The sequence below is a fragment of the Panthera pardus genome, unplaced genomic scaffold (assembly GCF_024362965.1).
Source record: "Panthera pardus isolate Hobbes unplaced genomic scaffold, ASM2436296v1 HiC_scaffold_3, whole genome shotgun sequence".
Taxonomy (NCBI): domain Eukaryota; kingdom Metazoa; phylum Chordata; class Mammalia; order Carnivora; family Felidae; genus Panthera; species Panthera pardus.
Window position 1 is genome coordinate 15977459 of NW_026526876.1, and position 14296 is coordinate 15991754.

At 58.6% G+C, this 14296-nt stretch overlaps 1 protein-coding gene across 2 annotated transcripts in view; it reads right to left on the reverse strand.

Moving 5' to 3' along the window:
- Positions 1-9532, reverse strand: part of C1QTNF1 (C1q and TNF related 1) — a 21114-nt gene extending 11582 nt beyond the window's left edge. For both annotated transcript variants that reach the window (XM_053893457.1, XM_053893456.1), the window contains exons 1-2: positions 9361-9532; positions 9148-9242 (exon numbers count right to left, since the gene is read on the reverse strand). The gene's annotated coding sequence lies outside the window, so the exon portion shown is untranslated. The remainder of the gene's footprint in view (positions 1-9147; positions 9243-9360) is intronic.
- Between the last annotated feature and the right edge of the window lie 4764 nt (positions 9533-14296).

Sequence of the window (14296 nt, forward strand, 5' to 3'; positions counted from 1 at the left end):
GGAGAAACTGACTCCACCACCAGGGAGGTTTCCTCCCTGACCTCGAGAAGATTACGGTCCAGCGAAGGAGACGGACGGACGGACGTGTACCGTATAGCTCGGGACGGGACAGAAATTGTCGAATCAAAATGGTGAGCGGGTAACATCCCGGGCCTGTGCGGTCCGCTGGGACTGCCGCTGGCCACGGCTGGCTATTTCGTTTTAAACTAACTGACTAAGATTCAAAACTTCAGTTCCTCTCGCACACTAGCCACGTTCCACGCCCTCTGCAGCAACACGGCTTTGGTAGTTACCACGCTGGCCACAGCACAGAACAGAGCATTCCGATCGTGGCAGAAAGCACTGTCGGACAAAACGCAACCAGCGGGGGGAGGAAGCGGGACTAAGAACAAGCAGCCGGCCGGAAATCTGGGAGTCATTTGGGCTCCTTCCTCTCATGCACCCGCCGCATCGAATCAGTCACCGACCGCCTTGAATGTCTCCTGAAGGTCTCTTCTCCGTTCTACCATTTGCCTCTCTGTGATGCCTTCCAGGAGCTCTGGCTGCATCCCAGACCTCAATACCCCCAAGACAAGTAACTTTGCCTGGCTTTTCGAGGGCCTGGACATCACCCCGAAATTTTACACGCAGCTCCCGAGGAAGCTTGGCATGAGAGGAGGACTGTCTCCCACACCTGATGGCGTCTGGGCCAAGAACGCAATTCGGCGTGGTGGGCAATCACTCCTTGCTTCAACGTGGCATCCGGCATCCCTCCCCTATCTGCTTCTGCCACCTCCCTCTCCCCGGCATCCTGCCAGCCGGAAAGGGAGCCCCAGGGCTGCCCCTCTCCGCTTGGACATCTTTCTCCCACTGAGGAGATCTGAGCTCTCCAGCAGGACCTCTCCTCGATGTCGATCCTGGGGTGCCCGGGAAGGAGAAAGCACCATGCTGGGGCATCCCCCCGGCCCTGATGACCGTCAGGGTTTTCTCACACATGACATCTGCTTTCCTGCCCCAGACACCATGCATCACACTGATTTTCCACTTACGGAACTCCTCTGGTGACGGGAAGGAGGGAGGCAGACTGACTTCCAGTTGATGGATGATGTTTGCTCACCAACTCCAGAAGCCCATTTAATATCGAATTTCCCCTTCTCTAATCGGGCAGCCCAGTGGGTCTCAGGCCCTCTCCCGCTTCCCCCCCCACCGAGCCCTGAAAAGGAAGCAGCAGTGGGCAGGATAAGGACCCCCGTACTGAAGGAACCTGGGTCAGTAAGGGTGGGGTCCCGGCATCCACGCCACTCGCTGACTCTCACCCTTTCCCCTTCTCCAAGAAGCTGCTGTCTGGCTTAGAGAAGAAGGATTTATTTTCTAAGGTTTGGGGGTTTATTTGGTGACCTTCAAACACATGGCCAGGGACAGAGATGGGGTTTTTCTAGTTAATAAGCAAGAGCTTCCTTTTCCCTGCCCAGCAGAGAGGCCTGGCTTGGGACAAAACTGAAAAGAACAGAAGACAAGAATCACCTCCCCCGACCCCCACCCCATCTGCTGGCCGCCTGACTGGCTCAGTCTCAAGAGCGTGTGACTCTTGATCTCGGGATCATGAGTTCGAGCCCCTCGTTGGGTGTAGAGGTTACTTAAATGAATGGATAAACACTCTATATTAAAAAAGGAAAAAGAATCCCTCCCCCCATTCCTAACACGTCTCCATCGCTCCTGGGGCAGCTGGGCCTCGGGAAGGAAAGGCTCACCCGGATGGAGAGGGGACACCGTGTTGTGCCCAGGCCCTGAAAACAGTGAGACCACGTGGGCTGCCGGCGTCGGGCCTCCGGGGGCACCTGGCCAGCCCAGCCTCCACAGCTCCGAGTCTGTCCCGGTGCAAACAAAGACCTCCTTGACTAGAGCACTGTCCTTAGATCACCTCCCAGCTGCGAGGCCTTGGGCTGCAGGCCTGCCCCTGCTTTGAGAGCTGCGTGACAGAGAAGGGCCACTGACAGCTCGTGCCCCGCCGTGAGCCCGCTCTGCAGGTGGCCTGGCCCAGGGCCCATGTTCCCACAGCAGGGACGCCCTCTGGGAGGAGAGAACCTGGGAGTTCCAAGGCCTCTGTCCCACCACACCCGCCTCTTTACAAGCGGCTCTAACGTCTGGTTCTTCTGGGGCCTGGACATCAATCGCCCCAACATCTCACAGATGCCTCCCGAGGAAGCTTGTCATAAGAGAGAACGTGGTCCCACACCTAAGGGCTTCTAGGCCAAGAACAGAATTTAGCTCAGCATGCAATCTGCAGTCAGGACAGGGCTGGCCACCTCTTCTGTCCCTGCTCTGGCCCAGCCTGCCTCCCAGCGTTCATCCTTCATGGGCGTGCCCGCAGAGACAGGTGTCTATGGGGGCTGTGGCCTGGGCAGTCAGCCCCTCCCCCTCCAGACCCGCTGTCACTTTCTACAGTGACAGCTCCCCGAGATCCTCGTCTGCACTCCGGCCTGGCCTGAGGGCTTTTGTCCCATGTCCTCCGGAGCAGTAGCCACTAGCCAAGGGGGCCAGTAAAATTTGTTAAAATGAAGTGAAATGGAGAATTCGGTTCTCATCCACAGCAGGTGATGTTAGGCGACCAGCCTCTCAGATGGCACACCTGGGACAACATCTCCACGATGGCAGAAAGTTCTACAGGACAGCCTGGGTTATCAGTCTTCTGAGCACCTGCTCTCCGCTCTGCCATAGACCCGCGAACCCCTGAATTAACTCCGCTCCTGTCCCCACCATACCTGCTTCTCCTGCAGCTACAGCGGCTGCCCACACAAGGGCGCCAGGCCGGAAATCTGGGGGCCACTCAGACCCCACCTCTCATGCACCTGTCACCTCTCATCCACCACCCAGCTTCCCCAGGGCCTCCGGTCCCCTCCTCGCTGGCCGGCCACCGCTTCCTTCCCAGCTCTCCACTGCCCCGTCTCCCCTCTGTCTCCCCTCTGTCTTCCAACCTGCTCACCAGAGAGGCACCTTGCAGAATTGCCAATCTGAGTCCCGCCCTGGGTGGAAAAGGCTTCCCACGAAGTAAGGAAAGCGGGTAAACCCTGGGCGCCACCACCTGGCTCCTGCCTCGCCTCTGGCCAACCTGCCGCCCCCCTGCTCCCATCTGGAGCCGCTCACAGACCCAACACAAGCCACAGGCTCTCCTCTGTCGGTCCCTTCCCCGCCACCCTCTCCATCGTGTGTTCTTCAGAGCCCCGCCTGGGGGCACTCCTCCAGGAAGGTGCTCCCCCAGCCTCCCGTAGGGTCTACACCCCCCGCCCCCGGACAAGGAGCCCCTCCAAGGCAGCTGTGTCTCCCCTCCTCGAGTCCCCAGTATCTGGTGTCTGATGTGCGACACAGAGCTCCACGCTCAACCTTTCTGCAGAGCCAACATGCAACCCGGACTCTAGGATCCCACACTTCTTGCTAGGGCCTCAAGCCAAGGTGTTCAAATCTCTCTCTAGCTCAAGGTGGGGCTGTCTGGGGAGAGAGGAGGGAAGGGGGGGAGAGTGACCCAGGGTGCCCCATAGAGTGCCATCGCAAGGCTGAATCCTGGTGTGGCCATCTCCAGCCACCTTACCCTCCGAGGCTCCTCTTATCTGCGCTCAGAAAAATCTCCTGCTTCACAAAGGGCTACATCCCCAGCTTCCTTTAGCCAAGGTTCCAAGCTCCAGGGGACGCGTGCTTCGAGTGAAGGCAGGTAAATAAATAAATAAAGCGGGGAGGGGCGAGCGCAGCCAGCCGCACCAATTAGCAACCTCTGTAAACAGATGACTGTTTGCAGACGTGGAAAGACGTTCATGATGAGTGAAGGTCGGGTTGGAAACACACACACATCAGTGCCCGTCTGTGTGCTCAGCCGCCGAGATCTGAAGGCCACCCACCTGGCTGTTCACAGCAATTATCCCTGGGTGATGAAAATAGGGATGTTTGCCATTTTCTTACTTTGGCTTCTCCGATTTCTTTCCCCTGCCATAGCTTTTCACACGAAGTACACGTTATTTTCCACTTAGAACAATGACAAATCAATAAGCCCCACCCTGGGGACGAAGAGAGCATTTTGTGTCTTCCGGGGGGAGGGGAGGGGACGCGATAGAGAAGGAGAATGAAGGAGGGGCTTGGGGACAGTGCTGTGGCAAATCTGTGCCTCATCGAAGTGGGGACCGCGGGGAGTAGAAACTGCCCCGGAGCTCCCGCCTCGAGTTCCTGCACCAGCGTTTATTAAGCGTCTGCTGTGTACCGGGCCGAGGGCTGGATTCCAGGGAAACCGTGCACCAAGGAGACACAGCCTACCCGGCCCCCTCCCGGGGAGCAGACCCCCTGGAGTTGCCATGGCTACAGGTTGGGCCAGGGAGGGCCATCGGACTCGGGCTAGAGTCAGGCCTGGTAGAGAGATCACGTTTCCCAGGAGGGAGTTCGTGTTCCGTCCCAGGCACACCTCTCTCTGCTGGCACCTGCTCCCGAAGGAAGCTGCCCGAGGCCATGAAACCAAAGGCAACGATGCCAGATCCTTGAGACCATCTTTAGGGATTCTGGGCAATGGCCAGAGAGCTAACGGGCCCCCTGGGAGCAGCCTCAGCATTTATCAGAGATTCCTTCTAACGAAGCCCTACTACCACCAACTCAGCAAGCACCTACTACGTGCCGGGCTCCGGGCACCGTGCTTTCTGGACGCCATTGAACCTGACCCCTCCAATGCGCCTGAATGGTGAGCAAGTGGGCGCGGAGGGAAGGAGTGCCCGCCCCGGGCCCCACAGCGGGGAGGTGCTGGTGCTCAGGTGTGTGTGACAGCACAGTGCCTTTTCCACTTCACCTCCGGGGGCCTTTGGAAAGAGGCCGGGTAGGCAGGCGCATCCTGCCACACCACACCACACCCGCTTGGCTCACTTGGTCAGAGCGGCAGCAGGGGCGGTGGCATCGGCTCTGAGGGGTCTCTGCACCAGCCGAGCCCTTGCATTCATTCATTCATTCATTCAGCAGGTTCTTGAGCGCCTATTCTGTGACAGGCGTGGCACGAGGCGCGGGGCGGGGGGTGTGGCAACCGTCTCCACCGAGGCCGTGCGCTGAGATCTCGCTGGCACCAGGCTGCCGGCATCTCAAAACCCACCACTGAGTTTAATCCCTTTGGATTTAGGCACAGGATCCCCAGGAACCGCCCCGCCCCATACCTCAAAATGTAAGAGGCGTGGGAGGTGTGGTCCGTTGAACGTGCGTTTTTAGAGCATCGCTCTTGCAGGGCGGAGAGAACAGTCCATTGGTGAGCTCCGAAAGGGAGAGAGAGAGGGGAGACCACGGGGTGGAGGGATGGCAAATGGTTTCATCGGGCCCCCAGTGCTCTCTGAGGGACAGAGGCCGACCGGAGGGCTGGACTGCAGAGGAACCTGAGGCCAAGTGCAGCCAGCAGGAACCAGTGGTATGACCAGTTGCCGTTGCGGTGGGAGCAGCCTGGGTGACCTGTGTCTGCCCATCCTTTGGGGTGCTGCTGGGGATCGGGCTCGCGGGGAGCCCTAGTGGAGGCTCCTACAGAGAAAGGCCTGGAAGCAAGAGAGTGCAGGAGCAGAGGGTGGAACAGAAAGGTGGGCGTCAGGCTCCAGCCCACCTCCCCAGATGCCGGGGTCTAGCTCTGTTTGCTCCCTAGGCCCGCGATTGGTTCTTCCCCAGGAACCATGGGTCTTGCTGTCATAGCCCTGGCTCTGCGGGGAGGGGGGGTGCCCTCAATGCCAGAGGAATTGAAGGGCCCCATGGCCACCCCGAAAGCCACCAGGACCTACTCGTCTCTCTCCGGAATCCGCCTTCAGACTCCTCCCAAGGGGAAAGGGCCCAAGTGTCTCTGAACACACCCCATTCCCCAACTCTACAGCCCAGCCCCAGAAACCTGCAGGGCAAAGTTGCCGGGCCCAGCCCGCTTCCGGCCTGCACCCGCCTGCAAATCCACCAGGGCTGGCAGCTGGCCCAGGAGAGGTCCTTTTCCCTCCCTGGTCCCCAGGGCAGAGGGCGGCTGGTAACCAGATGTCCCCATTTGGGGTGGGGGTGCAACTCAAGGCAAAAGGTTTAGGGCGCTCCCCATGCATGGCTCTACCAGCGGCCAGCAGGAGCCTCTGACCAAGCCTGGGGCACCTTGACTCCCGCACTCCTCCAGCCCCCGCCCTGCCTGCCCCCGCCTGTCTGCCTCCTTTCCCGTCCTCCCTTCCCATCCTGCCTCCCTGCCCACAATCTCCAACTCTGCTCCGTCTTGTTTCAAGGAAAATTCCTACAGGAGCCAGGGAGATGGTCAGACACTGAGGCCCAGCCTGGCCCACAGCCATCCTGACAGCCATCCCGGACAGGGCAGGACGCCCCGCAGGAGGCCTGCGCCAGTCCCATCCAGAGCTGGACAAGGGGTCGACTGCAGGGGCCTCCAGGGCAGGCCGGAGACACCCTGGTGGGCAGTAAGGGGGGCCTCCTCACCTCCGCCCACACCCATTCCACTTTGAGCCCAGTCCTAGAAAGCAAGCGTGGGCAAGAATGAGTGACTAGAGGGGATGCCGGGAGCTCACGTCTCCCGCTCACAGCCCCGAGTCCCTCCCCGCGAGGCTGAAGGACAAGGGTCCGAGGACCCAGGCTGCCACAGCAGAACTCCCCCCAGCAGGGCCCCGAGCACCCCAAACCCCAGGCTCGCTGGGCTGCCTTGAGGGAGTGGACAGAAGCGCCTTGCGCACGCTTCGATGGTCCTTTTCCACTCTGCCCTCCAGGGGGGCGGCCGGTTCCTTGCACCATGTGGGGGCTCAGGGAGACGCCCTCGTTCCTGTCCAGGGAGCTGCCTTAGTCTCCCTCAACTTTAAGAGAAGGCGGATTTCAGCAGGTAAAGACAGGAAAAAAAATTAATAACCCTAGGCCCACGGAGTTGTCACATCACCAAGAAGGAGTGCCCGGGGGTGGGGTGGGGGGAGGTATCACCTCCACCTAAATATCTGGCCTCTCGGGGCAGGGAGGTGAGGCTGCTTCTAAACACCCATTTTCCTCTCCAGTGGATCCACAGACAGGGCTGCCTTAGGCAGTGAGTGCAGGAGGACCTCTCCATTCTTCCTTTCCTCTGTGAGCTGTCACCGCCACCCTGCCCCGGGGCCCTCAGCCACCCCCAGCGCCAGGAGCAGGGTCCCACACAAGGGGCTAGCCCCTGAAGACATAAACCCGATGGCAAGCTTCTGTCCGGTGAGGACACCCAGCAGCACGACTGTATCTACAAAATTCTTTTCATCTTTGTTTTGATGGGTGAAGTTCAGTGCCAGAATATTTGGTTTATGAGTCATGCTAATTATAGCTGGGGGTGGGGAGGGCCCAAGGCACCAGGAAGAACAACAGAAAGCACGTTCTAAAAGATTATGCTGGGTTGCCCTGGATAGGAAGGTTTACAGCCCGGGAATGAAGAGGGGAGACGTCTGTGGACCTTTCTGGGATCAGGTCAGCTTCTCGCTGTCCACCTGTGAGGGTGCCTCTCGCTGGCTGGCTGCACCTGTCCCGGGCAGGCAGAGGCCTCCTCTGGCCGGCTGGAGCCCCACCAAAGATCCCCCCTGCACCCTTGTTTCTCTGTCTCCTTGACCTGCTGCTCACTGGGAACACCAGAGGCTGGAGAAGGGAGAAGGGGGAGGGAGAGAACCAGAGGAGACGGCAGCATTCCTGGGAAACAGAACCTGGCTGTCGTCCTGCCCCTGGGCGCTTTCTCTGTGGACAGCTGGGAAATGGATTTTTGCAGACTTGAGAAGCTCAGGTCCCAGCCTCAGTTTGGAGAGCTGTGCATCCTTGAGCAAGTTACATGCCCTCTCTGGGCACAGAGATGCTGGTCCTCCATCGGGTCCTCTATCTACTGTCTGTGAGCAAGTCACGAGCCTCTCTGGGCTCTTCAGGGGTGAGAGTGACGTTGATGGAGTCATCGAGAATCCACGTTTGCTCAGCGCCTGCCGTGTGGGACACACACACACACACACACACACACACACACACACGTGCACACACACGCACACGCACACACGTGGACCCATGGCCGCCGTTATTTTTATTGCCAACTATTGTAACAGGTTACCCTAAGCTCCTCTCAGCTCTCAGGTCAAGGGAGGGGGAGGAAGGCAGGACAGGAGAACTCAACCCTCTGCCCCCCATCTCCCCCTCCTCTGAATTTCTTCCCTCCTCCTGTTGCTGGGAACACTGGGCAGGCTTCCCCTTGCAGCAAACACAACACTCAAATGCATCGAGTTGTGACCTTGCATGTGGGGCCGGCTGCGTGCTTTCCTACCCTATAAAAAGCAAAGGCCCGGCAGCCTTCAAGGACCTCACATCCTCCCCCAGGGACCTGGGGTGTCGCTGATGGTTGAGAAAACTCAGTTTCCCAGGACACTCCTTATTTTCAAAGCTCAGAAAGAAGGATCTCCAGTGTGCCAAACTGCCTCCATTCCTGGAAATGAAGTGACATGGAAGGGACAGACGAGTCGCAGAGGGAGGCCGCTTCCTCCGATGGACCGGGAGGGACCTGGAGGGCCCGTGTGCACCCCCAGAGGACACGGGGCTGCCCAGGAGTCGGCACACTGGGAGCCAGGCTAACATGATGGGGGTGCCCAGGACAGGTGGGGACCACACCTGTCCCCATGGAGCGCCTAGAAGAACAGGGCGGTGCATGCTGGCTCGACCCAGAGAGGTGTTTGAGGTCCATAGACTCAAAGACAGCTGGGTGACTCGGCCCCAGGCCAGGCATGGTTCTCAGTGGTGCAGGCAGCCCAGGAGCGTCCCCAGGGAGAGGGACATTATTCTCCCCTGTTCAGACTGATTCTCCTCCAGGAGCACCAAGACCATCAGAGGCCGGGGCCAAAGTCAGCGTTTCCTGTTCTGTGCGGGGTCCAAACTGGCCGCCGCAGGGCAAACCTGTCTCTCAGGTGACCCAGGCAATGTCGGGGCGGGGCCCCCCTCGGGACAGCGGGGACTCGGGTGCCACTCCTTTTCCTCTCACACCTCGAGAAGTGTGAAGCAAGATAATCAGCCCACAAACACGAGGGGAGGCACAGTCATCCCCGACGCCATCCAGCTGCCACAGAGCCCCAGGTCCCTCGTCACAAGGGGAGACCGAGACCCGGAGCCGCGGAACAGGAGCGGAGCGGCCCCCGTGGCATCCCGCCCGCCAGAGCCGCCACCTACCTCCGGCCAGCGTCCTGGGGCGGCCTCTCAGGCTTAGAGCATCTCCCAGCAGCGTCGTAGCCTCCTCCCAGCCAGGTCGGAGGGGGCAGAACAGCCTGGTCAGCGGAGAGAGCGAGAAGGAAGGAAAAAGTCCTCCGGGAAGAAGGTGCAGAATCGGGGCGGCGGGGGGGGGGCACGGGGGCAGCCACCCGCCGGTCCCTGCCTTCCCGGCACCTTGACCTCCTCTGTTCCAAGGTCTCTCTGGCCAGAAGCGGAAGCGCGGTTTCTCGAAAGTAAAGGAAGAGCTGAAGAGAGCGGGACAGACTCGTAAAGAGCAAACCCCAGCCAGATGTGAGCGGGGCCGCGGAGCCTCCAACGCTCCCAGTGCGTATTATCCAAACAGCAGCCGCCGAGGATTAACTGTGTGTGTGCCCGGCGGGCAGGGGAAAGCCAGCGCTGCCCTACCCCTGGCCACCCTGGGGAGCCGGCCCAGGCCGGCGGGTACGGGTGACCACTCCCAGCCTCCGGAAGTCCCTCCAGGTGTGGGGGTGGCTGGGGGCCGAGGACAAAGAGCGTTGGGAACCCCGACTTGCTGGGCCCTGGAGGATGGGCTCCAAGCAGCCCAGGGGGCGCTTGTAGCCAATGCTGTGGAATCAAGCCCCCCAAGGGCGGCAGACCCGAGAGATTTTCAATCAGAGGCTCCCCCTGGGGTCCAGGGACCACACACAGGTTTTGGGGAATCTGTGACCCCCCCTCCCCCTAAAAAAAACAATGCAAAGCTGTGTGTGCAGGCACGTGTGCACACATGTACACTGTCAGACAGGGACGGACTTGTGCTTTGATCAGACTCTCAGAGAGCCCCATGAAGACCCCAGGCTGGGGGTGCAGACTTTCCAGAGGACCGTGTGGCCAGGGGACAACGAGGAGGGACATCAGCATCGCTAGATTTCTATCAGCCTCTGGTTCCTTGATATGAAACCCAGGCCTTTTCCCCAACTCAATCGCACAAGGTCTAACCAGGCCCCTGGGGCCCCGCCTCACACGCCGATGGCTGCTACAGGCTTCTCTGGAGCTGCCCCCGGGCCGGGCTGGTCTCCATCCTGAGTCAGAACAGACAGTTCTGGAGTCTTATCATATCGCAAAAAGAGGAAGGATCTGGCCAGAGTAACGGAGTTGCGCCGTGGCGATAACAGCATTCTTGCTTGCTTCTTTCTGAGCCACGTTCCCACGTTCTCCGCGAGCTTCGTGGACGTCACACCTGTGCCTGTTTGTCATTTAGCACCGCTCCTCCCGAGGGCCCCTCTCTCTGGCTACCCGCGGACAGGAGATGTACAAACAGGGGTGCTGGTTTGGGGTGTTGCGGGGCGAGGCACAGAGACCGCACCCCACCCCACCTTGCCTTGGAAATTCCTGCCCGCCACTGCTGCCCACGTGTCTGCCCGAAAGGCTGAGAAGTCGAGAGGAAAGGGGGCTGGGTGAGCCTGACACCCACCAGGCTCACCAGGTTGCCAGCAGAGCAGAGAACGTGGAGGTGGAAGGGGAGGGAAGGCTTGGGCGGCCCAGTGGCCGCTCCGCAGAGACACCGGCAGCCCAGCTGCTCCTGTGGGAACAAAGGGGGAAGTGCCCTGACCCCCAGTGGCCCTGGGGAGCTCCAAGGGCACTACGGCAAGATCAAGTAAACACGTCCCATTGGAGACGGTGTTTCGGCTGGCGTGAGAAGATCCAGGAATCACTCGTGATCTCTGGCGTGTGTCTGAGGCCTGGCGAAACTTACAACATCCCTGGCTGCTTATCGACACGGGAAGCCCGGAGATAAGCGCGTCTTCGTTTCTGTGCGCAACACGAGGAACTTTCCTGGTCAGCAGGACCCAGGCCTAGCGCCCTGACTGACCTTCCGCCGGTCGCTCGCTCTGTCCTCGGATGGCCTTCGTGGTGGGGATACTGGAGGAGAGTCCTCAGAACTCCCGTGCCCCAGGATCTCCCTGAATGCGGAGGGAACGCTCTCCACTGCAGCCCCCCGGAGGCCCAGACCTTGGGGGTCCTGGACGGAGACCACGGCTCAGGGCACACGAAGCCGGGCGTGTGGCTTGGAAGAGAAGCTGATGCGGAGATCTGCTCCCTTTCCTTACTCCATCTGAGAACTGAAAGACAGTCATCTTGAAGATAATCCCAAGACAGAAATCCAGGGGCCCGACGGAGAGCAGGGCTCTAGAAATACACCCCCACGACGACCCTCTCTTCCGGTGGCAGCTTCTCGTTCTAGCCGGCGGCCTTAAGTCCTGAGCCTGGGACGCTGCCCAAGCCCAATGGGCCTTAGTTTCCTCATCTGTAAAGCAGGGATAGGCCCAGGACCTCTTCTCTGGACCCCAGGCAGCCAGATGTGTTCGGAGGACGATGCAGACATCACCCGGAGCATCTCGCCCCGCCGGGCTCGGCCGGATGCTTGTGGATACTTCCCAACAGAGGAGAGACAGAAGCCGTGCGTTGTGGCCTCACCTCACTACAGGCCACACTGTCCTGTGCCCTCGCGCCACACTCAGGGGGAAACCACGCTGTCAGGGCTTTTTGTATCTGGGGGACTCGGGGTTAAAGGATTGTGACTCTGCGATAGTCACACGGCTGGGGAAAGGACCGACGGAGCAGACACAAGGCACGAGAGCGTTTGTTGCAACGGTCATGGCTGTATGATCTTGCTCCTTCCCTCCTCTTGGGTTGAGCGCCCGCATCTCCCCAGAGATTAGGAAAGGGATTCCTCCTATCTCTTGAGGCAGAAACCAGGAGGGTGACGGGTGCTCATAGTAAAGGTGGCAGTCAGGACCTGGGGTTTCCCAAGACGTCCATGTGAGACAGAAGGCCCAGAGGCGTGGGGAGTTCCAGAGAAAGGGAACTGCCGTCTGAGCACCTCCTGGGCACGCAGCCCGCAGCTGCAGCCAACGGACAAATGGGCAAAATTTCTCAAGGCCAGTTCAGCCCTCAGTGAAAGAAATAAAATCTGTCACCCAAACCCAGAGCTAGTCAGGCCCCTAATGCTCTTTGTCACCCCCTTCATTGTTGCTTTGACACGGTAAGTAGGAAAGCCACGTTGGGCAAGCCAGGGATGGTCCTGCAGACTATTTGAGCACGACCCCCCCCCCACCGAGCAACCGAGGCAGAAGGCTCCCGATCCAGCAAATATCTTCCCGTTGGAAAGTCCTGGCCAGCGCTAAGGACAAGGGTCATGGCCAAAACAAAACAAAACCAAACAACACTGACAAATCAGAACCCAAAGCCAGCAGCACTGCCTGGGGGAGATTTCATCAGCCCAGTGATGGGCAGGCCAACCAGAACCGTGAACCCCCACACCCCCAAGGTCTCTCTCTTCGGTTCCCAAATGAGTTACAGGTCACGCCCATTCTGGAATTCCCTGGGAGCTCACACCTCCCACACAAGGATGTCTGGGCCAAACACCAGGGCTTCCTAAACATTCCCCAGGGGCCCCACATTCTCAGACAAGGGCAGCTCATGGGATGTAAAACCCAGAGACTCACGGGGGAAGAGAACATTCCCTAGAATCCCTGCCCAGAAGACAGCACATTCTATGTCCTCTGTTTGGCAATCCCTTCTCTCTCCCTGGGCATATCACGGCGGCTCTCTCTGTTTTCTCATCACGGGGAGAAAGCCATGTGACCTCGGTTAACGTCTGTAAGGCGCTCGGTGCCAGATACGCACAGCCTGTCATTAGGAGCGCTGTGATTTTTTTTTTCCCCACTGTGGCCCCAACATTCCGCCTCTCCCAGCTATTTTGGGCCAGGCTGCCCAGTCATCCCACAAGGGCAGAGACTGGTATTGTGAACTTCTGAATTCAGGCTCGGATGCTGGCGTCCCACTGCCAAAGGGTGGGGGGGAAGGCGTCTCTGTGGACATTGGAGGGTGAAGCTGAGATGGAAACTTGGCGGCCAGACCCAGCCTCCCTGGCCGCGGGCCCAAGCTCGTTGCTCCTGGATGGCAGTGCCCGCGTTCTGGAAGGCTGGGGGGCAGGTGGGGACCAGGGCTGCAAGGACAGAACAGGGCCATCTGCTGCTCTGCGGCTCTCACACCTCCTCTGTCGGAGGAGGACAAGCCTTCCTCTGGCAAGTCTACCCTGGACTCGACGCAGAGACGGGCGGCCAGGGAGACCTCTTGCTATTTATGTGCTGACTCTCAGCAGGCATTTAACGCCCCATGCCTCGGTTTCCCCACTGCTCAGTCTTAGAACTTCCTTTTCAGCACTTTCAGAGACGTGCACAGATGGAACCATCAGGCAGCATTTTGCTTGCTAGATAAAATGGGAGGGCCCCCTGGTGGACCACACAAGTCTAAGCCTTAACTGCGCAATGAGTGAGTGAGGCTGTAAGTAAACACACAGTGGATGATTAAAGTGAAGAATTTGCAGTCTTTTATGTAGAGCCACAGGAACAAAAGGAGGAGAAAAGCTCCAGAAAAAGGCCATGGCGAAGTCTCCAACGTTGCAAAGGAGGGAAGGAGGATTCAAATCGCAGGAGGTGCCCACGAAAGGCAGTTTCCCGGCACCGCCTGTCCGGAAGGCAGGAAGGCAGGGTCTATTCACCAGGGGATGCAAACGCCCTCTGACCTAGAAATCTTCCTTCCAGGAATTTATCCTGCAGATAGACTTGGTGCTGTGCTCAAACAAGCAAGTTCAAGGATATGCCCTGAAGCATTGTTGTGATGTAAAGATCACAGATATCCAAAGGGACGACATTGGGGACCTGGTAAACTAAGTAACAGGACATTCCCCACAGCGGAATACTATGCAGCTGTTTAGAGAAGGGAACACCTCTCTACGGAACCATACGGAAAAAGCCGTGTTGTGAAGACAAAACTTACAAACCTTATTGAAAAACATTAACAAAGACCTAAGTAAATGGAAAGGCAAACCATGTTCTGGGTAAAAGGTCCAACATCAGAAAAATCTCAGTTCTCTCTGAATTAATTTATGGATTTAAGGCAATTCCATTCAAAACCCCAAAAGTGAAGGGTGGATGGAATGTAGGAGGGAGGTGAGGGGGAATTGTCCTACAGCACATGAAGGTTTATTCTTTTTTTAATTGTTTAATGTTTATTTTATTTTTGAGAGAGAGAGAGAGAGAGAGACAAAGTATGAGTGGGGGGAAGGGCAGAGAGAGAGAGGGAG